Consider the following 17,768-nt stretch of genomic DNA (forward strand, 5'->3'; position numbering starts at 1 on the left):
AATGATATCATCTCCATTCCAAAAGAAGTTTAGGACTTTACAACACTTTGTTTGGATGACACGAGGCGGAAACAATCCTTCACAGCCACATGGAATTTAAGTCATTTATAAATAGTCTAAAACTCCAAACAAATTAAAACAGAGGAGATACATGTGAAGTCACATGCAGAGAAAAACAAAGCTCATTAGCATTCGAAAGTTGGTTTAGAATCGGAATGTCACTTTTATGAATGATGCCTCAAGGTATAGAATGCCAAAAAATAGAAAAAGATTGACAGAAGATGCATTACCAGGTCCTGGGTCATTTTCCATCCACCCAGAACTCCTCTATACAATCTGGTTTCTAATGCTCATAAACTGTATATAAGAAGTGCAACAGGTGGGTTTTGTGGACTACCGTTTTGAAGCCTCTCGCCCCCTTCGCCTCCGCTGGTCAGTAGAGAGAGTGGACGTTTTAAGAAACTTCCACATTGGCTTCATTCAGCAGAACCGGAGGTTGCCGCCTGTTTCCAACCCTGGCTATAGGTTGTTTCTGACTTCCTCAGCAGCAGCCCTGCACTCAGGAAAGAACATGATTGTTCTCTCGATGACAAGCTGCATTAATGGTGGCTTCCACTGTTAAAGAGACGCTCAAGTGGAGCCATCAGACTCCTCTGTTTCCATAGAGACCTCACCTCGAAATAGTTCTCCCTCTTTTTATAACTTCCACCTTCTCCTTCCAGTAAATAAAAATGACAGGAGGAGAGGAAATAATAGGTTCAACTTTCCGGTTGAAAAATGGGAAAATTGATAAGAAGTGGTTGGATCTTATGACAGCAAATGAGCCACAAAATAAGAAGGCTGAGGGGGAGGGAAAGTACCACACATCTCACGCCTGTGAAACAGTCACCAAATGCAATCTACTGGTTTTGCGAATAGGGAAACAAATTGTCCAGTTTTTTATATTAAAAATGAAAGTAAAGTTTAGGCTACAAAACCACTCCATGGGTTAAGGAAAAAACATCATGGTTGGGCTTCAAATAACTAAGTACAGTTCAGTTTAGTCAACAAAACCAGTAGTTAGGTTAAAGCAACAAAACCAACATCATGATGTCATAAAATCATAAAACCACAACTTGATGTCAAACACCAGTGTTCTGGTTGAAAGTCCTGTTCGTTTGACCAATACACCCCCCCACCAGTCCACCCATAGTTGTCTTTTTGAGCAACACACACAAAAAGGCAATGTGTGTCCCTTTACATGAAACCAATAGATAACTTACTTGAGTATTTCACATACATCCATTATTCGGGTTTAGAACAGTGCAAGAGAGTGTGGAAGAGAAGAAAATGTTGGACAAACAAAAGACAAAAAGTGTGTTATAGATTATAGATGAGATAGATTGTGTATATGTGTATACTTAGAGTGAAAAACAAATGAATGGAAAAGCAAGAAAACCAAAGAAGGTGAACCAGGTACACATTGAAAGCAAAGAAACGTGTTCGCAATGGGAGTGAGAAATTCAGAGTTTGGATGAGAAACAGAAGCCAGAGACAGAAAAGTGTAGCTTGCCAGCGTGAGACAAACTCCGTTCAGCAACCTTTCCAGGACCCTCCAGGACTTTTCCAGCACCCTGTCAGCTGGTAGACCAGGACTCTGACAACCCCAGTGATCTGGAACTGAAAGCTCAGAGACACAGCTCTCACCTCCACCAAACACAAACACTCCTAATTGGGCGACTCGGTGGCTCAGCGGTTGGCCTCCGTCACCTCAGAGTAAAGAAACACCGAGGTTTGACCTCCTGGAAGTGTCTCTGTGGAGGTGAGAGGACCTCTCTGCTTGAAGTGGTCGGGTTAGCACTCTGACAAATCGTCCTCTAGTTCGGTTCATTTATCCAGGTGAGATGGAGCAAGTTTGACTGGTTTCAGTCCTCTAACAAGAAGAGTGTGGAGTTTTCTAATAAAAAGCTACTTATATGCAGCATATTTCCTCCAATCCTCCTATTGCAAGCAAACTAAAAAGAGGAATAAATTGTTGACAGCTTTGAGTAAACCTGTTATAGTCTTAGCCCAGAGATCAGCCAGACATCCGTTTTGTAGATGGATTGTTCATTAATTGTAATCAAAATGTACTTCTTTACACTATAAGAAAGTGAAAAAACTACACGTTGTCATCTACCGGTTTCTATGCAAAGGTCTTCCTGCCGTTATCAAGTTCCAAGCGTTATTTAACAACATAACGTCAACGAGCTTTAGCAGCCGTTTTTGTGGTTTTGTTGCTGGAAGCGTGAACACAACGTTAAACATTAAGAGTCTTTAAAAAGTAAGTTTATCATAAAGTGTGAATCATTAAGTCAAAGTGTTTGTTAAAATACTATTTCTGAGGTCAAGAATGAGTTTAGATGTTAAGGAAGCATTTGTTATCGTCAATCCAAAAGTTTTTGGCCTTTACAAGTCGTCACAATACATAATTCATGGACACCAAACAACCGAGGGTAAAGAAACAGGAAGAACATTTTATAAGTTATAAATGCAAACCTCATTACAAAATAAAACTATACTTAAGCTTATGAAAGATGGGCCACCAGAAAAGAAACAAAGCGGATTAAAGAACCCAATGATGCTGCACATATAGTTCTCCAAGGAACATTTATGTAGAGCTGCTTCAGCCTGATACAAAGTAAATACTCAGAGTACAGTACACTGATCGGACTATAAACACAGCTCATTCAAAGTACTCAGGCTACAGTTTAAAGCTGTCATTTCAATACTGTATATGAAATCTTACACATGTCCCTCGTGGCTCTTCAGCTATTTAAAGTCCTCTCTGCTTCCTCCCTCTGGTGGTGGTGGTGGTGGTGGTGGTGGTGGTGGTGGTGCCGCTTCTTGTTTTCGCCACGTTGTTGCTAAGTGTTGCACAGTGTGGGCGGGTCCATGACGTCTACCTAGATGCTTGGTCTTTTCTTTTTTGTTCTTGTTGACTACTTAATCAAACTGAAAGCAGATGTGCATCAATTCCTGTGTGAGGAACATTTTCTACTTGAAGAGCCACCAAATACACTTTGTTGTTTGGAGAAAGCATATATGTAAAATCACAACTGCAGCAACAATAGTTTGTGACTGAAGAAAACAAAGCAGCATTTAATTCATTACATTATATTACAAGGTTTTTTTTGTATGTTGCATTTATGAAAAGGGGAAATAAACATCAAAATAAAATGCAAATAGTGTTTTTTATTTAATTATTCTGAAGAACAAATGCACTCTTCTGCAGCTCTTCTTCTACGTGGCATTTTGTTGTTTCTTCTTTCTTAATTTATCATTGACATTAGTTTAAAGTTTCATTCTGTCTGCTGTTTCCGGCTGGTCTCATCCAGTGTTTGTCGCTATTCCTATAAAAATAATGTGCCGTAATTCGTTCGATTTTTTAACCAAACAACGATCTTTTAGGACGCCTAACTAAGTAGCTTTGTTGACTAAATCTAACAAAGTTGTCTCCTGTAAAGACAGAAGTCTATTTTGAAAAGACTGTAACCTGTAACGGGCAGAATGTGATCCTTCTTTCTGGACTTTTTTGCAGGAATACGCACAAAAAATGAGGAGTAACTTTTCATAAGATATCATACGAACCGCTGTATGAGGATACGTTAGCTGTTTACACATGTGTTGTTTTAATTCTCCTAATACGCCAATTTCTCCACCCAAGGAATGTGGAAATCTGTGAGTTCTGATGACAATCCTGATCCTGACATCACAAGGAGAGGAAAGAGTTTCTGTTGTTTTCTTTAAAGCTTTCCAACTCTTCTTTCAGGTGATGGAAAAGATCTGAATGAGAAATGTTTCACCTGGATTCACCTCCCTGTTCTCTGACATCACTAACCCCTGAAGAGTGGATTGTTGAAATGACACATTTACACAGCGACGTCATTAAATGTCTGATGGGGTCAAACAAAGCACAAGAGTTTCAATTCTGATGAGAATGGAGAAATCAGGAGGGGCCAGAGGTCGACTTCCTCCCTGTCATGTTGATTCTACTTCTGCAGGTTTTCGGACATTCATCTGGAGGAGTTTAGGAGGATTTGTCAGAGTGAATGAGTGTGAGTGACAGAGATCTGTCCGTCCAGGAGGAGAGAGGAGACGTAGTGTCACCGCCCGAAGTCCAGAAGATATCAATCAAAACACTCCGACATGAAGAGACAACCAGCACACACACACACACACACACACACACACACACACACACACACACACACACACACACACACACACACACACACACACACACACACACACACACACACACACACACACACACACACACACACACACACACACACACACACACACAAGACACACACACACACAAAGGGACATTTGTCACACACACAGTCAACAAAAATGCTTTAATCTCAGTCTGAACTGGGTGAAAAATATCCTATTTGCTGTTTTGTTGAAGATTAGGTGAGGAGATTTTTTGGCTTTGAAGGTAAAGGGAAGCATTTGTCATAAGAAAAAGAAAATAAATAAAAGTCAGTTCTTCTGGCTCCTAAAGTATTAGGATATCTCACTCTTTGTATTCATTTGTATATTAAACAGTTTTTGACTTTACATTTTTTAATTAAAAAAGCTTTTTTCTATTTCAGTCTGGGATGATGAAACATGTAATATGTATTTTTCCATAAATTACATATTTATAGACTGAAGTTTTCAACGAGATAAAACGAAAGAAAATTCTATAAAAATAACTACACAACACTACTAAACAATTTAACGTTTGACATTTCAGTATTGAGGGATGTTCTCCAAGGTTACTAAACGTATTTCTTTATCAGTTGCATTTAAATTTCACTTACATTAATTAAATATTTTAAAACTCTATTACTGTGCCCACCTAAAATATGATGGGGTTATGTGTAAATATGTAAATCATTTTAGTTCATGGTCTAGGGGCTCGCTTTAGGGATTACGCTGCAAATGTAATGATTTTGTATTTAAATCTGAGACCTTAAGATGTTACAAACAGAATAAAAAAAAGTGAAATACAGGATTATGTGCAGTTAACCAAGTGATTAGAAATACATAATTCAGTAAATATACTCAAATGTCTTCTATCTTATTTTAAACAAATTCAAATGTCAGTTTGGCCTCTATAGATCACTTCTTGTAAATTAATAGTAGTTTAGCTTTTGAATGAATTCTAAAATCACATATCTGTCATAAAATCCTGAGATTTGTCTGTTTTGCATTCACACAAGAAACAAACCCCCCCCCCCCCCCCACCCCCAGAGTTTGATTGACAGCTTTCACACAGACCTCAACTAGCCACAGATTATTTTGTATTTTGAATTTAGATGTGAGAACATATAGTCTTTTATGAAGATGGAGCTGCCAACATGAAAGCTGGTTTTTTTGCCAGCCTCTGTAGATAAAAAAACACAATCTGAACACACCTTTGTTACACAAACAAACCAGAATAGCCACACAGAGTAAGAAACAAAGCGTCCGTGGGCCTTCAGAGGAGCCACCTCCATCACGAGCCGCTGAGCTCCGTCCGTTTGCTGCCAAGTCGGCATCACAACACATCACACACCGACAGGACGCGGTGCTCCAACAGACAAACGCTGAGAGAGCCAGTCAGCCGTATCACCGTCCAAACAGCAGACACAAAAAAGAAAAGAGCTACTGTAGAAATGTGTTTTGACAAGCAGTAATTGTGTATCAAGCGCTGTCTGGGTCAGTGAAACATTCTGCCTGATTTGTCTCCACAGAAGTATTGAGTGAAAACAGTGCAGAGGCGTCCGGCGTTAGTCACAGCCCTCCCCTCCTCCACGTCTGTGGCTGTGAACACGGTTCATATTGTTTACTTCTCATTAGGTTAACTTAATGGAGTACTTATTGCCGTGCAAAAATGATAATGGGTTTTAGAGCTGCAGGTTGGGGGGGGCGCTGATGTGTGACGAATGTCTGGGCCCACCTAAACCACAAACAGTAAGTGATGTTACACTCCAGACGGTAGGGAGCTTTGAAATCTACAACCTTCAGGAGAACAACTCTGCAAGAAAGAAAACTATACTTATTTCACTTAAAAATAAAGAACTTTCTTCCTCTTAAACATGACACGATGAATGTACCAGCAATTACATGCACAAGTGCCAGTGTGTGCAGTACGGAGGTCCAAGACCCCTTGATTGACACTTCAGACCCCCTCAACGCATCGACAGCAACATTTTGGGGGTTTCTAAAAATCTAAATTGTCACTAAAATGTATTTAAAAAGCTTACTTATGCCCTTTCATTATTCCAACTGCAAAACAGTTATTCACAAATATGAATATTGAGTTTGACAGTTGATTTTCTGCCGTAAATGACGAAGCCAGGTAACTTCTAAAGCAACCTGTCAATCAGTGTGTAGCCCCGCCCTAAAGCATCCCCTGCTTTATGGTCTGTTTGACTCTAAATGGAGCATCATTTACTAAATGAACATCATGCTGTATTGAAGAAGACTTGAAACTAGAGATTGAGACCATAAACTCATGTTTACAATGTTTACTGAGGGAATAAATCAAGAGAGAAGTAGAGTCATTTTCTCATAGACTTCTATACAACCAGAGGAGTCGCCCCCTGGTGGACAGCGGCCATCTTTATGTTTACAGTTGCTATTGCGATCTCTGTAGCGGGATAACATCCGTATAAACTAACAGACAAATTGGCATATTGTGAAGTCAAAATATTTTGAAATGTGTTTTATTGTGATAAAGCATTTTCAATATTTAGGAAAGCTTCAAAACTGTAATCATAAAGGTGCTATACTCAGATAATATAATGTATTATAAGTATGTTTATAATGCATAATACACTAGGGCGTCATAGAAAATGTTTCCTAATATTCTACTTGTGAGCTTCAAGCTGCGTTCAGGACATCATTGTTGCAGCTTTCCTGATGAACATTTTTATTTTTAAACAAAATATTTCTAATGATTTTTTCTTTCTCTTTCTTTGTGATGAAATCTGATAATTGGCAACAGCAGTTGTGTTCAAATCCATAAAAACCTCTGTAGGTCAGCTGCTGGGAATAAAGATCAATGCTATGAAACAGAGACACACATGTACACAGGAATAAAGCTCCCATGTGACGTCGACCAATCAGCTGCTCCTCTGGTGATTTGTCAGGTGAACATGTCGCCATTAAAACCAGTTTCTCCAGGGAGCTTTATTCCAGTTTATACTCCTCACTGGAATAAGAATACAACAGAAAGAAAACTCATTTTTCCAGGTTTTTGTACAATGACGGGCAGTGAAAGGCTTTTCTCAGAAAGTACGAATGCAAACTGATTCCTGCAGACAAACCCGGGATACGAAGAAGCAGACGGGTAACCTTGATTATTGGCACAAAAAGAAAGGATTCAATTACCCTGTGTGTAAATCCCTCTGAATGAGAACATTTCAAATCCACCAACAATAAGAACCAATGACTTCTTGTCTTATTTCACTGCTTGTGTTTTCCATCTCCTGTTTTGAAGTAGACAGAGTGTTGTGGTTTCATTAATGGGACCCGAATTAAAATGACACAAATAAGCCGGCTCTGAGGTTTCACTACTGAGGAGTAACAAGGCCGTCGGGGGGGATGAGCGGGTCTCCCTGAGGACCCGAGAGCCGGGGCCTCGGCTGGAGTAATGAAGTCACGGAGGACCGCCTCATATTGAACCAGGAGGACCCGGTGAACAGTGGGATGGTTTCTGGTGAGAGCCGGTTGTGTTCCCCACCGTTGTTATGTTGACCGTGGAGTCACCAGTCGATATGTGGGGAGAGTGATGATTGTATGCCGGGTCAGGAGGTCGCCGTCAGATATGGACGGATGAAATGAGGAACAGACGGGAGGTTTAAAAGGTCAGTCAGCCCACTTTAAAGCCCTGTGAGGTTCTGTTGTTAGCCAGGTTCATATTTCATGAGCTGGACGGTGTTGTTCATATGTGAAGAAGAAACTGAACTGACAGTAAGCTCCACACTGTAGATCACAAGCAGAAAGAAACATATATATATAATAAATAGGAGTAATTATACACACACACACACACACACACAATAGATGTAACTAATACTTATTATTTATGGCTGAGCTCTAATTGTGAAATTCATCGCTCTTAATGTTTTTAGTATTTTTATATTTTCACTCACAGCATGCTGGCAACTCAGCACACTTGCGAACATGTGCCAATAAATCTGCTTAATTACACATACTGTATATCCACACACACACACACACACACACACACACACACACACACACACACACACACACACACACACACACACACACACACACACACACACACACACACACACACACACACACACACACACACACACACACACACACATAATCCATATATGGACACACACTGTGCGCTGATCTGCAAATAAAGACCAGTAAAACACACACAGCACCAAGAGATCCACAAACATACGGTGAGGTTTGAGTAAGACTCAATGCTTCTTCACACACATTTCTCTCAAACTCTCCCAGAGGGCACAAAAACAAACCCTGATAACTGATAACTATGCCATCAGTACAACGTAGCCTCCGTCCTCCACACTCACACCGTACTCATCGGCTAGTTGATTTAAATGACAGATCTTTAAAACTGAGTTTCTCTGCAAAGAATCACACAAAAGTCTGTAAATCCTGCGTTTACCAGAGATGTGTTATAAGTTTCTTGGAAATTAGTCATGCAGCAAGAAAGAAGAATAAATAAACGACTACTTCACAAACCAAAACCAAAAACGACAGATTAGCATTATCACAAACATTTATCCAGCCTTTATAGCAAAGGCTACGGAAAACAATGCACCATAATTCGTAGATTTCCCCCTGAAATGATTCCATATGTTATCCATGTAATCATGAACGAGGAAGTTTAAAGCTTGCAAAAGCACACACAGGGTAGATGATCCAACAAACAGTGAACCTCAGCCAGGAGACGCCGCTCCAAATGTGAAACAAGAAGTCAATGTTGATGTTTTTGTCACATAAATTGCGTACTTTAATAACAGCACTTCTGTAGTTATTTTAACCCAAACACGATCTTTTCCTAAAACCTATTATATAGTATTTCACAGTCTTTTCCTGAACTTTAATAAGTAGTTTTGTTGCCTAAAACTTACTGAGTTTCCTGTGAAGACAGACCTTTTTTTGAAAAGACAGTATGCATTAAATGAGCAGAAATTGACAGTGTTGTGACGTAGTCTAATACCTAAAGAGTAAGGTAAAATAAGTGACTGACTGTTGACTTTTAGTTTCACACGGGACACAAACAGCGGCCTCCAGGGTGAACGTCTTTCAGAGACTGTTACGGTCCGTCAGTCGGCCTCCAGTCTGCCCGGTGCAGAGCGTGAGCATCAGATGACGCCCGCTGCAGACATTGATCGACCTCCCAGCTCCGGGTTTCATCTGACTTCAGCTCGGGGGAGGATCAGAGGTCGACAGTTAGCAGACATGTGAGGGGGATCCAAACATCAGAGGGCATTATTCACACTCTTCTCTGACTGCGGTGACTTGGATCAGCAGGTGAGACGGAACAGAGAGACTCTGACCGTCAGCCATTATACCTGAGGAACACCAATCTATCATGCATGGCACCTGCTTGATTCAGTTCTCCCCCCGTCGTCCGTCTGACACTTTTCTGCTACGGCGTAAATTACAGGAGCAGAAATTAAAAAATGATAATAAAAATAGGAGTGATTGATTTATTTAGAGGCTTTTCAGCGTGGGAACGAGTGAGGTTCATGAATGAAAGAGAAGGAAGAGATTCAACGCGATTACAACTGCTGATAATTATGGAAAATGAGGTGTGAACCCCCCCCCACACACACACAAAAACACGCAAATACAGAACAGTAAAAAAAAAAAAGGTTTTAAGGTTTTAGTGAGACTCAGTGCTCCTTCACACACATTTCTTCCAGAACACATTTCTTGGTTTGGTGTTTTGATGACACTGGTTGGTGTGAATCCATATTCGCCAATAGACACCAAATAATCCCAAATAAACTGTTCCAGAGGTGTGAACTCAGCCTCCCTCTTTCATTCCTTCAAGTTGGAAAATCATGGTTTGTGTTCATTCATCAAACATTACAGCCGTGGTCACTGCAGACACATCTGGTGGAGATCTGCATCTTTATGTTCGCTGCAGGACAAGAGGATCCAAACAATGAGCCCATAAACCAGGAGCATCAGCCAAACCCATGAAGATGATGAAGGCTGCCTCATCTGATCACTGATCATCGTTTCTGCACCACTGAACAATCAAATCTTTAGAATGAGTGCTTTGTAAAGTGGAAACCAAAGCTCCTGACACACTGAATGTGATCAACACACTTTTCCTGCTGACACATTCTGATCATAGACTGCAGTTTATGTCTCTGTTAATATCATTTTTCAGCTGACACAGAAGCTGTTGCAGTTATCATCTGTCAAGGAATATGCCAATGAAAGAAGTGGTTGTATCTGCAGGTTGCCTTGTAACAGCCCGTGCAGCCGCATCGATTCTCTTTAACTATCGTTGCCAGTTTTTCGGACTCCGGCACAAGAGGATGATATTGCTACGAAGATTCATTTTGCAATCAGTGAAACGGCCGTCCAGGGAGCTCTAAACAAAACCTTTGATTTGCAGGAAAAAATAGTGATTGTGTGCAGCGGCTCAGAGGTGTGACACCAGGCTAGTTCCATCCAGCTGCCCTTTTGTTTTTCTTTAAATATCGCAATTTTACAAGAGAATCGCGGTCATTAAATGAATATCATTTTGAACCTAATTTTCCAAACTTTCCCACTGATCTACATGCAGATGTTTCTTTTGAAACACTGGCCAGTTGAGCAACCTTTGTGACAGAAGTTGTTGCCATCAATCCGGAGTAATGACCTCTCTTCAAATGTACTTCTTCCTTCCATCTAGAAGTCAGCAGAGCATCAGTATAACACGAGCAGAGATTAACTCTTTAGTTGCATCATTCATTTACTCTCATTCACACTCATTTACTCTGATTTCTACTTTTATTTGTCACCTTTCTGGCACAAAAACATTTCTCCGTACTGCCAACTTTTCAGCCGTGTTTTGATGCAGTTGCATCGTCTTCCCTGCAGCAGAGAGAATCTTTCATGAGGCCCAGCGGTTGCAGAAATGTCTCCGGTATAAAAAAAGCACTGGCTCCTTCAACTGAAGTAATAACAAACTCCCCGAAATAGGAGTAACGAGGTTTCACTCGACGGCGGCAATATAATCTCACAGCGCGTGCTCGTGCTCTTTTCCTGCGGTTGCCATGTCAACAAGTTCTGGAGGCAGGTGGAGTGAGAGGATCGAGGTTTCCCTTCTCTCCACCGTTAAACGTCTGGAGAACAGACTTTTCCCTGAGGACCGTCGCTCTGCCAGAGCTGACGTCTATCTGAAACCCTCCATCCATCCAGCTGATGTCTTCTCTCTGGTCTGAGCATCACAGTGTTTGACAGGTAGGAGAGTTAAAGCCCAGAGTGATCTGTGGCCAGCGGGCGTGAGTTAATTTCCTGCCGTGGTCAGATCAGCATGTCAGGGTGTCAGAGAGCGCCGGGTGGGTTCATTAAAGGTTGTGTCAGTCAATCCTTCCAGGAAATGGCTTTCAATCTGACACGGATCTCCAGTTGGGCGTTAAATGGCGACTACAAACCCAGACAGGAGTTATTCTACAGGTTGTTAGCCGTCTTAAGGAGCACTTCACTGATCTTACATGTCAGAGTGGAGTCTGAGAGCGTTGGAAATTCATCACAAACAGTCTGCTCTGAAACGCAGGGAGTGAAGTTTAAAGGTTTTTACCAGTAAGGGAGAATCAAGGAGCATTTTGGGAAGTTTGGTTTTAAAGCATGACCCATTTTAGTCACTAAAACAAGGTTTGATGCATCCTTTTTGTCCAATCAAGGCAAGCAAACTTCATGGATTATCTCGGGTTGTCTGCATCCTCTTTCAGGAGGGACAGTTGAGTGGGATTTGACTCATGCTCCATTATACTTAAATGGATTGTGGGATACTAAAAGCTTCCTCTCAAACCCAGCAGAAGAAGGCTGTAACTCTCCGACATATTTGAAGGAACTTTAAAAATGGAAAAGAAACTTGTTATCCTGTGTTGATCGTTCAGTCTTGGGATGCAGCAACAGATTTTGCAACAACTCATTATATAAATGTACAGTTCTCATGCTACTTTCTAGATGTCAGATGACCCAAATTGAAGCATCTGCAGAAACATAACGAGCCCCCTCACTTCATATAGTCAGACAGACCCCGAGTCTGCTGGCCCGTCAGTGTTCATCATCTTTTTGATCCTTAATGCCACTTCTCTTGCACAACTCTGTCGCCTGCACAAGTAGCCGGACAGAAAAGCAGATTCATCCAAACATCCGAGTGTGCGTGTCCTCTGCTTTGCCTGCAGCGTCTCAGTGACAAGACTCATGTTCACCGAACAACTTTGCTCCAAAGACCTTGTGGTGAAAACACTGCAAGGAAAGCAAGAAAATTACACTCCTCTCCTTTACATCTATTATTCATGGTGCCAAGGTGCCCAGCGCGCTCCCTCTTCCATGTTTAGCATTCTGTTACGAGTAACGCCATGACTTTCTAAAGGTGCTGAGGGGAGGATGGCGTTGTGATTAAGGAGAAGACGGCGATGAGGCTGTGACTGGTAATGCAACCTCCAGAGGACAGAGAGACGACTGAAATGCACTTACAGTATCGAGGCTCAAAGGAGGCCGACAAAGTTTAAATAAAGGAAGAATGGCAGCAGAAGGTCACAGCGACTAGGAGGAGCTGGGAAAAGTAAGGATGGATTTGATAAACAAATACCACTCTGCTTCACCTCTGAGGAGACGTCCATCTCAGCTCCCAGCAGGAAATGTGAGGAAGTGTATGAATATAAAGGAGGCACTGCTGAAAAACGCGCTCAAACTTTTTGAGTTTTGCAAAAAAAAGAAACTCAAGAGGACCAAACTTTTGCAGACTTGTATGTCCAAATACCAGAGCAATACCCACTACAACCTACAACTCTGCTGTAAGACATGCAGCTATGACAGAAAAGTAGAATAAATAAACAAGTCAGTGAGTTAAAAGCATGTAAACGCTCTAAATGCAGAAATACATCCAGTGATGATGGTGGAGGTGTGACTTTAACATATCAATGAACGTCCGTTACCTTCACGCCAAACAAGATCACACAAAGCTGATTAAGCCGACGGACACGTGCACTAGCATGCACTAGCATGCACTAGCATGCACTAGCATGCACTAACATGCACTAGCATGCACTAGCATGCACTAACATGCACTAACATGCACTAACATGCACTAACATGCACGCACGGCCGACCCGGCTACATCAACAAAGCACAGAGAAGCTTTAATAACAACACCTACAGAGGAAGAATGACTTCATTCTCTGCTCAGGAACACATTACTCTTCTTTCTAGTTTTCTGCAATAATAATGCTCTGAATCCAGTTAACTGCACCTTTCACTTTTGATAAAGATTGGTCGCCTCTAAAGACAGAAACTACTTTGAGCCCGGCTCAACTTTATGCACTTTTATTTTCATATACATGGTCCCACTTGGACAAATCCTCCAACGCCAGAACGTCTCTTTTCATCACTACGCAGACGACACACACATATACCCTTTAAACCCGATAACCCAAGAAGCTTACTGTTGTTTTATTGCTTGGCTCTTGCCTTGCTTTGACTGTCACTGCACTTTGTACTCTCTGTTTTAAAAGGTGTTGTATAAATAAAGTTATTATCATAAATGACTTTGCTTCCCACAGTTTAGGAGTTATGAGGAAAAATGTGAAATGTATAAGGGGAATCCTGGTGTATGTACCAGAGTGAACTTTCTACTAAATTTGACTGAAATCTGGTTGCTAGTTTATCCTGCAAAGAAACAAAAGAGGAAAGACCTCAGAGGAGGAGGAGGAGGAGGAGGAGGAGGAGGAGGAGTAATAGATCTGATCAGGGAGCAGAACGTCCCCAGAATTGGGCTACTTAGTGTTCACAGCCTAATCCTGACCCTGATGAGTCAGAGGGATAAAGACAGAGAGGAAGCGAGAGGGGTGATATAATGAGGGAATGCCTCGGGAAAAAAAGAGTGGGAGGAATACTGAGAGGGCATAGAAGAAAGAGAGAGAGAGAAGATAATGAGAGAGAAAGGGATAGAAGAGAAACTGTGACAGAGAGAGAGAAAGAAAGAAAGATGGCTTTTTATGGATTAGTGGACTAATCGCCTCGTTGTTGTGCTGTCAAAGAGAGAACGAGAGAGAGAGAACGAGAGAGAGAGAACGAGAGAGAGAGATCTGTATTATTTTAATGCTGTGGGAGGTTGTACTGTGTGTGGTCTGGTCTCTCTCTCTCTCTCTCTCTCTCTCTCTACACTAATCAGGGCATCTCAGCCGAGGGGCCAGAGGGGAGAACGACACCCTGAGCTGCTGCTGCTTGCTTCCTTCCTTCCTTTTTCCTTTTTCCTCCTTCCCTTCAGCTCCACCATCTCATCCCCTTTCCTCCCGGCATCATTTTCATCAAACCCTCCTCCTCCTTGCCTCTTCTTTTCCCTCCTCTCAGGCGTCTGTGGAGAGTTGGATAAGTGGTGCTGTGGTGGAGTGGGGTTGGGGGTTGGGGGTTGGGGGTTGGGGGTCAGGAGGACTCTCCAATCCACTCAGTGAAACCCAAACCCGTCTTGGGGATTGTGTGGAAGCAGCTCCCCGGCTCCAGCATCGGGCGGGGTTTAAAGTCGGATAAATACTCTGCCAAGGGCGAGAGCGTTACAGAGAGGAGACCCCCCCCCCTCCTTCCTTCCCTCTCCATGCTGAGTCTGGTAAGTCTCTTCCTCTTAGCATACAGGGCCGTCACACCGGGGCTCCCCGGGCCAAATCGGCCGCATCCTTCCGCCCCGCTGAGCCCATCGCTGGCGCCACCGAACCCTTTTGAGCACAGGTAATACCCAGAATCCCCTGCGAGCTGTAGCCTGTCAAGTGAGCCTTGTTTTCTGACGGTACCAGCCCCCCCCTCCCTGCACAGCCTTACCCCACTATACACAGTCCTTTCATCAAAAGGAGTGAAATATGAATCTGCCATCAGGCTTTCATCATCAGAGCTCAACGTTTCCTCATACAATGGTTTGCATGATATCTTTACAAAAAATAAGTAAATGCCTTTTTCAAGTCCAGCAACACATTTCAATTTCCACTAGTCACATGCATACTGTCTGACAAAAGGTACCAAAACTATTAAGTTAGGTTGAGTGAAAGATGGTGAAATACTTAGTTAGGTTTAGGTTAAAATACTGAAGTATCTGACAAACAAATCAACGTTGACTTCCTGTTTCACACGGAGAACCAACAGCGTCATCTCGCTGAAAGACAAATGTTTGTTGGATAACCTCTGAAATGATGGAATGGGATACCTACGACTTGAAGAGGCCAGCCTTCACAAACGTAACTGTTTCCCACTGTGAGAATCTACTTGGAACTTTCTTCTTCGTTTATCGAACTAACAGTAAAGTTCCTCATAACGATGGCGGTTTATATTCCAGTTTCATTCTTTGACGACATAACGTGTATGGTGGTCTTCTCTTATGCAGTGTGGATTTAACCGCCTCACCTCTGTGATCCAGCCGTCCTATTCAATTATCTTCACACCCTTCTGTATCATGAGAAAACACTTCCAGCAGGGCCTGATGATTGCTTTCCTCTCCACCAACATCTTCAGCTGCTTTGTTGTTTTTAACGCTGAGATTGATAGAAGGAATCATCTCTCTCAGCCACTTACATCCTGCTGAACTACAAGTACCGAGGTCATCACTGACGAGGCTTGAATATGTTTTAATATTCATACTTTCAGCCGCGCCGTCCGTAACCTTTTCAGCTCGCCGATGTTACTGTCAAGAAGAAGAATGCAGTAACTGGCGGTGTCAGCTGGAGCAGGAAGATTATAGGAATCAGACAGAAGAGCTTCAGTTTCACTGAAAGGTCTTAAACAAGGCTGTTCACTGTTATTCCTTAAATGCATGTTACAGCTCACAAAAGAAGAGAACGCTCTTTCATCTGCTCCTCCATCAAAACCGCCCTGCAGACACTTCTGAGGACCTTTAACATTTCATCGCTGCAGAATGAACACTGTCAGGTTAACACTGGGGAGGTTTTGTAATTTACATATAAAACAGGAAGCTGACATTCTCCTCTTTAAAGAAATCTCCTCCACCTTAGAAATAAAGCTTCCAACCTCCACTCAATAGACAACAAATACATAACTGTCGACATGAAATCAGAGCGGTATAACTTCTGAACATCTTAGAAACAAAGGTTTTTACTCAATGACAGCCTCCTTTTTTCATTGTGTTAACATGACTTTATGCTGCTAAACCTAAAGCTATTAGGCTTCTATTTAATAAAAAACCAAGGTGAGTATGAATAAATCAAACTGCAATTTATAAATCTGCAATTCAGTTTGATGTAAATGATATTCTCATGTTGTTACAGAAACCTTAAATGTTCTAATATTTAACAACAAGGATGTTGTTTTTGACTCTTGGTCTCAGATGCTTCTGGAAGATAAAGTTTTACAGATAACTTACACATCGATCAGTTGATTTATCTCGTTATCAACAAGCATTGTTCATTTATTTAGGTCTTTGTCTTGAATGGGACTTTTTGATAATCTGAGGCCTGGAGCATATACCTAATAATGTACAAGAGTACAAGAGCTAAAGTCTTCATCAGAATAAGAAAAGATGTCCTCTTAAATGTCCTACTGCAGCTAGCAGCAGCCAGCACAAGTTATGGGCGTTGTTGCTTCTACATTAGTGTTCATACTCATTTCTTAAAGGTTGACTCAATTAAAACGGCCACTCAACTGCTTGCAAAAATCAGTGACGTTGGTTAAAGTAGCTCATCAATAATGTTATGGATAACGTGGAGCTTTGCACTAGCTGAGTCAACGTTAGCTGTGCTGAGTTTGTAAAGAACTGAAGGTTTCTTTCTGGACGGTTGGTATGTGTTCTCCTGTGTTCTGCAAGGTTACATTACTGTTTATATCACAGCTGCAGAGTTTAAAGGCTGAGGACGGGAGTGGAAAAAGGTATTTCAGCTTCCTAAAACACTACACTTTATTTAGAATATTTTCACCGCTTTACCTTTGAATGAAAAATGGGGACAGCCTATAGTGAAACGTAGCTAACCTCAAAATGAAAATGTTTTAAATATTAGATATAGCTGTTACAGTCGGAGTCAGAACCAGACAATGCTGCACGTGCGTTTGAACGTTTACTCTGGAAACATATTTCAAGTTTTGTCCTGAACTTTTAAAAGTTAGTGCTGAATCCTCTCGTTACAGATTCACTGAAATGAAATATAAAACATTAATCTTCTGTGGATTTGCAGAGGGTTCAGAAGAGAAGTCCTCTGTGTGGAGGTTGAGATGTTGTAAGAATTGTACTTTGACACGGGATAACATGAGCTCCATCACATTAAGATCCATTTCTCCCCTTGATCTTTATTGGTTTATATTGTTTGTAGTCTCATCACAGGTTTCTTCTCCAATGACTCAGATATAAGTTGAAGTATCCGACCATCTGTAGTTCCTCTAAGTAGGTTTGTTTTCTATTTAGGTGTATAAAAGGTGGAGCAACTTAAAGAAAAGCCTGAATGCACTGTGAGGTGCACACCATCCACTCAGTGCAGAACATTTAGCAGCGTTAATGCAGAACAGAAGCAGCCATCCAGCAGGATGACCTCCTG

The 17,768-nt window shown here is 41.6% G+C and overlaps 1 protein-coding gene across 1 annotated transcript in view; it reads right to left on the minus strand.

Moving 5' to 3' along the window:
- Positions 1–17,768, minus strand: part of kcnh5b (potassium voltage-gated channel, subfamily H (eag-related), member 5b) — a 110,384-nt gene that overhangs the window by 42,853 nt on the left and 49,763 nt on the right.

Source organism: Anoplopoma fimbria, chromosome 15, assembly GCF_027596085.1.
Source record: "Anoplopoma fimbria isolate UVic2021 breed Golden Eagle Sablefish chromosome 15, Afim_UVic_2022, whole genome shotgun sequence".
NCBI classification, from domain to species: domain Eukaryota; kingdom Metazoa; phylum Chordata; class Actinopteri; order Perciformes; family Anoplopomatidae; genus Anoplopoma; species Anoplopoma fimbria.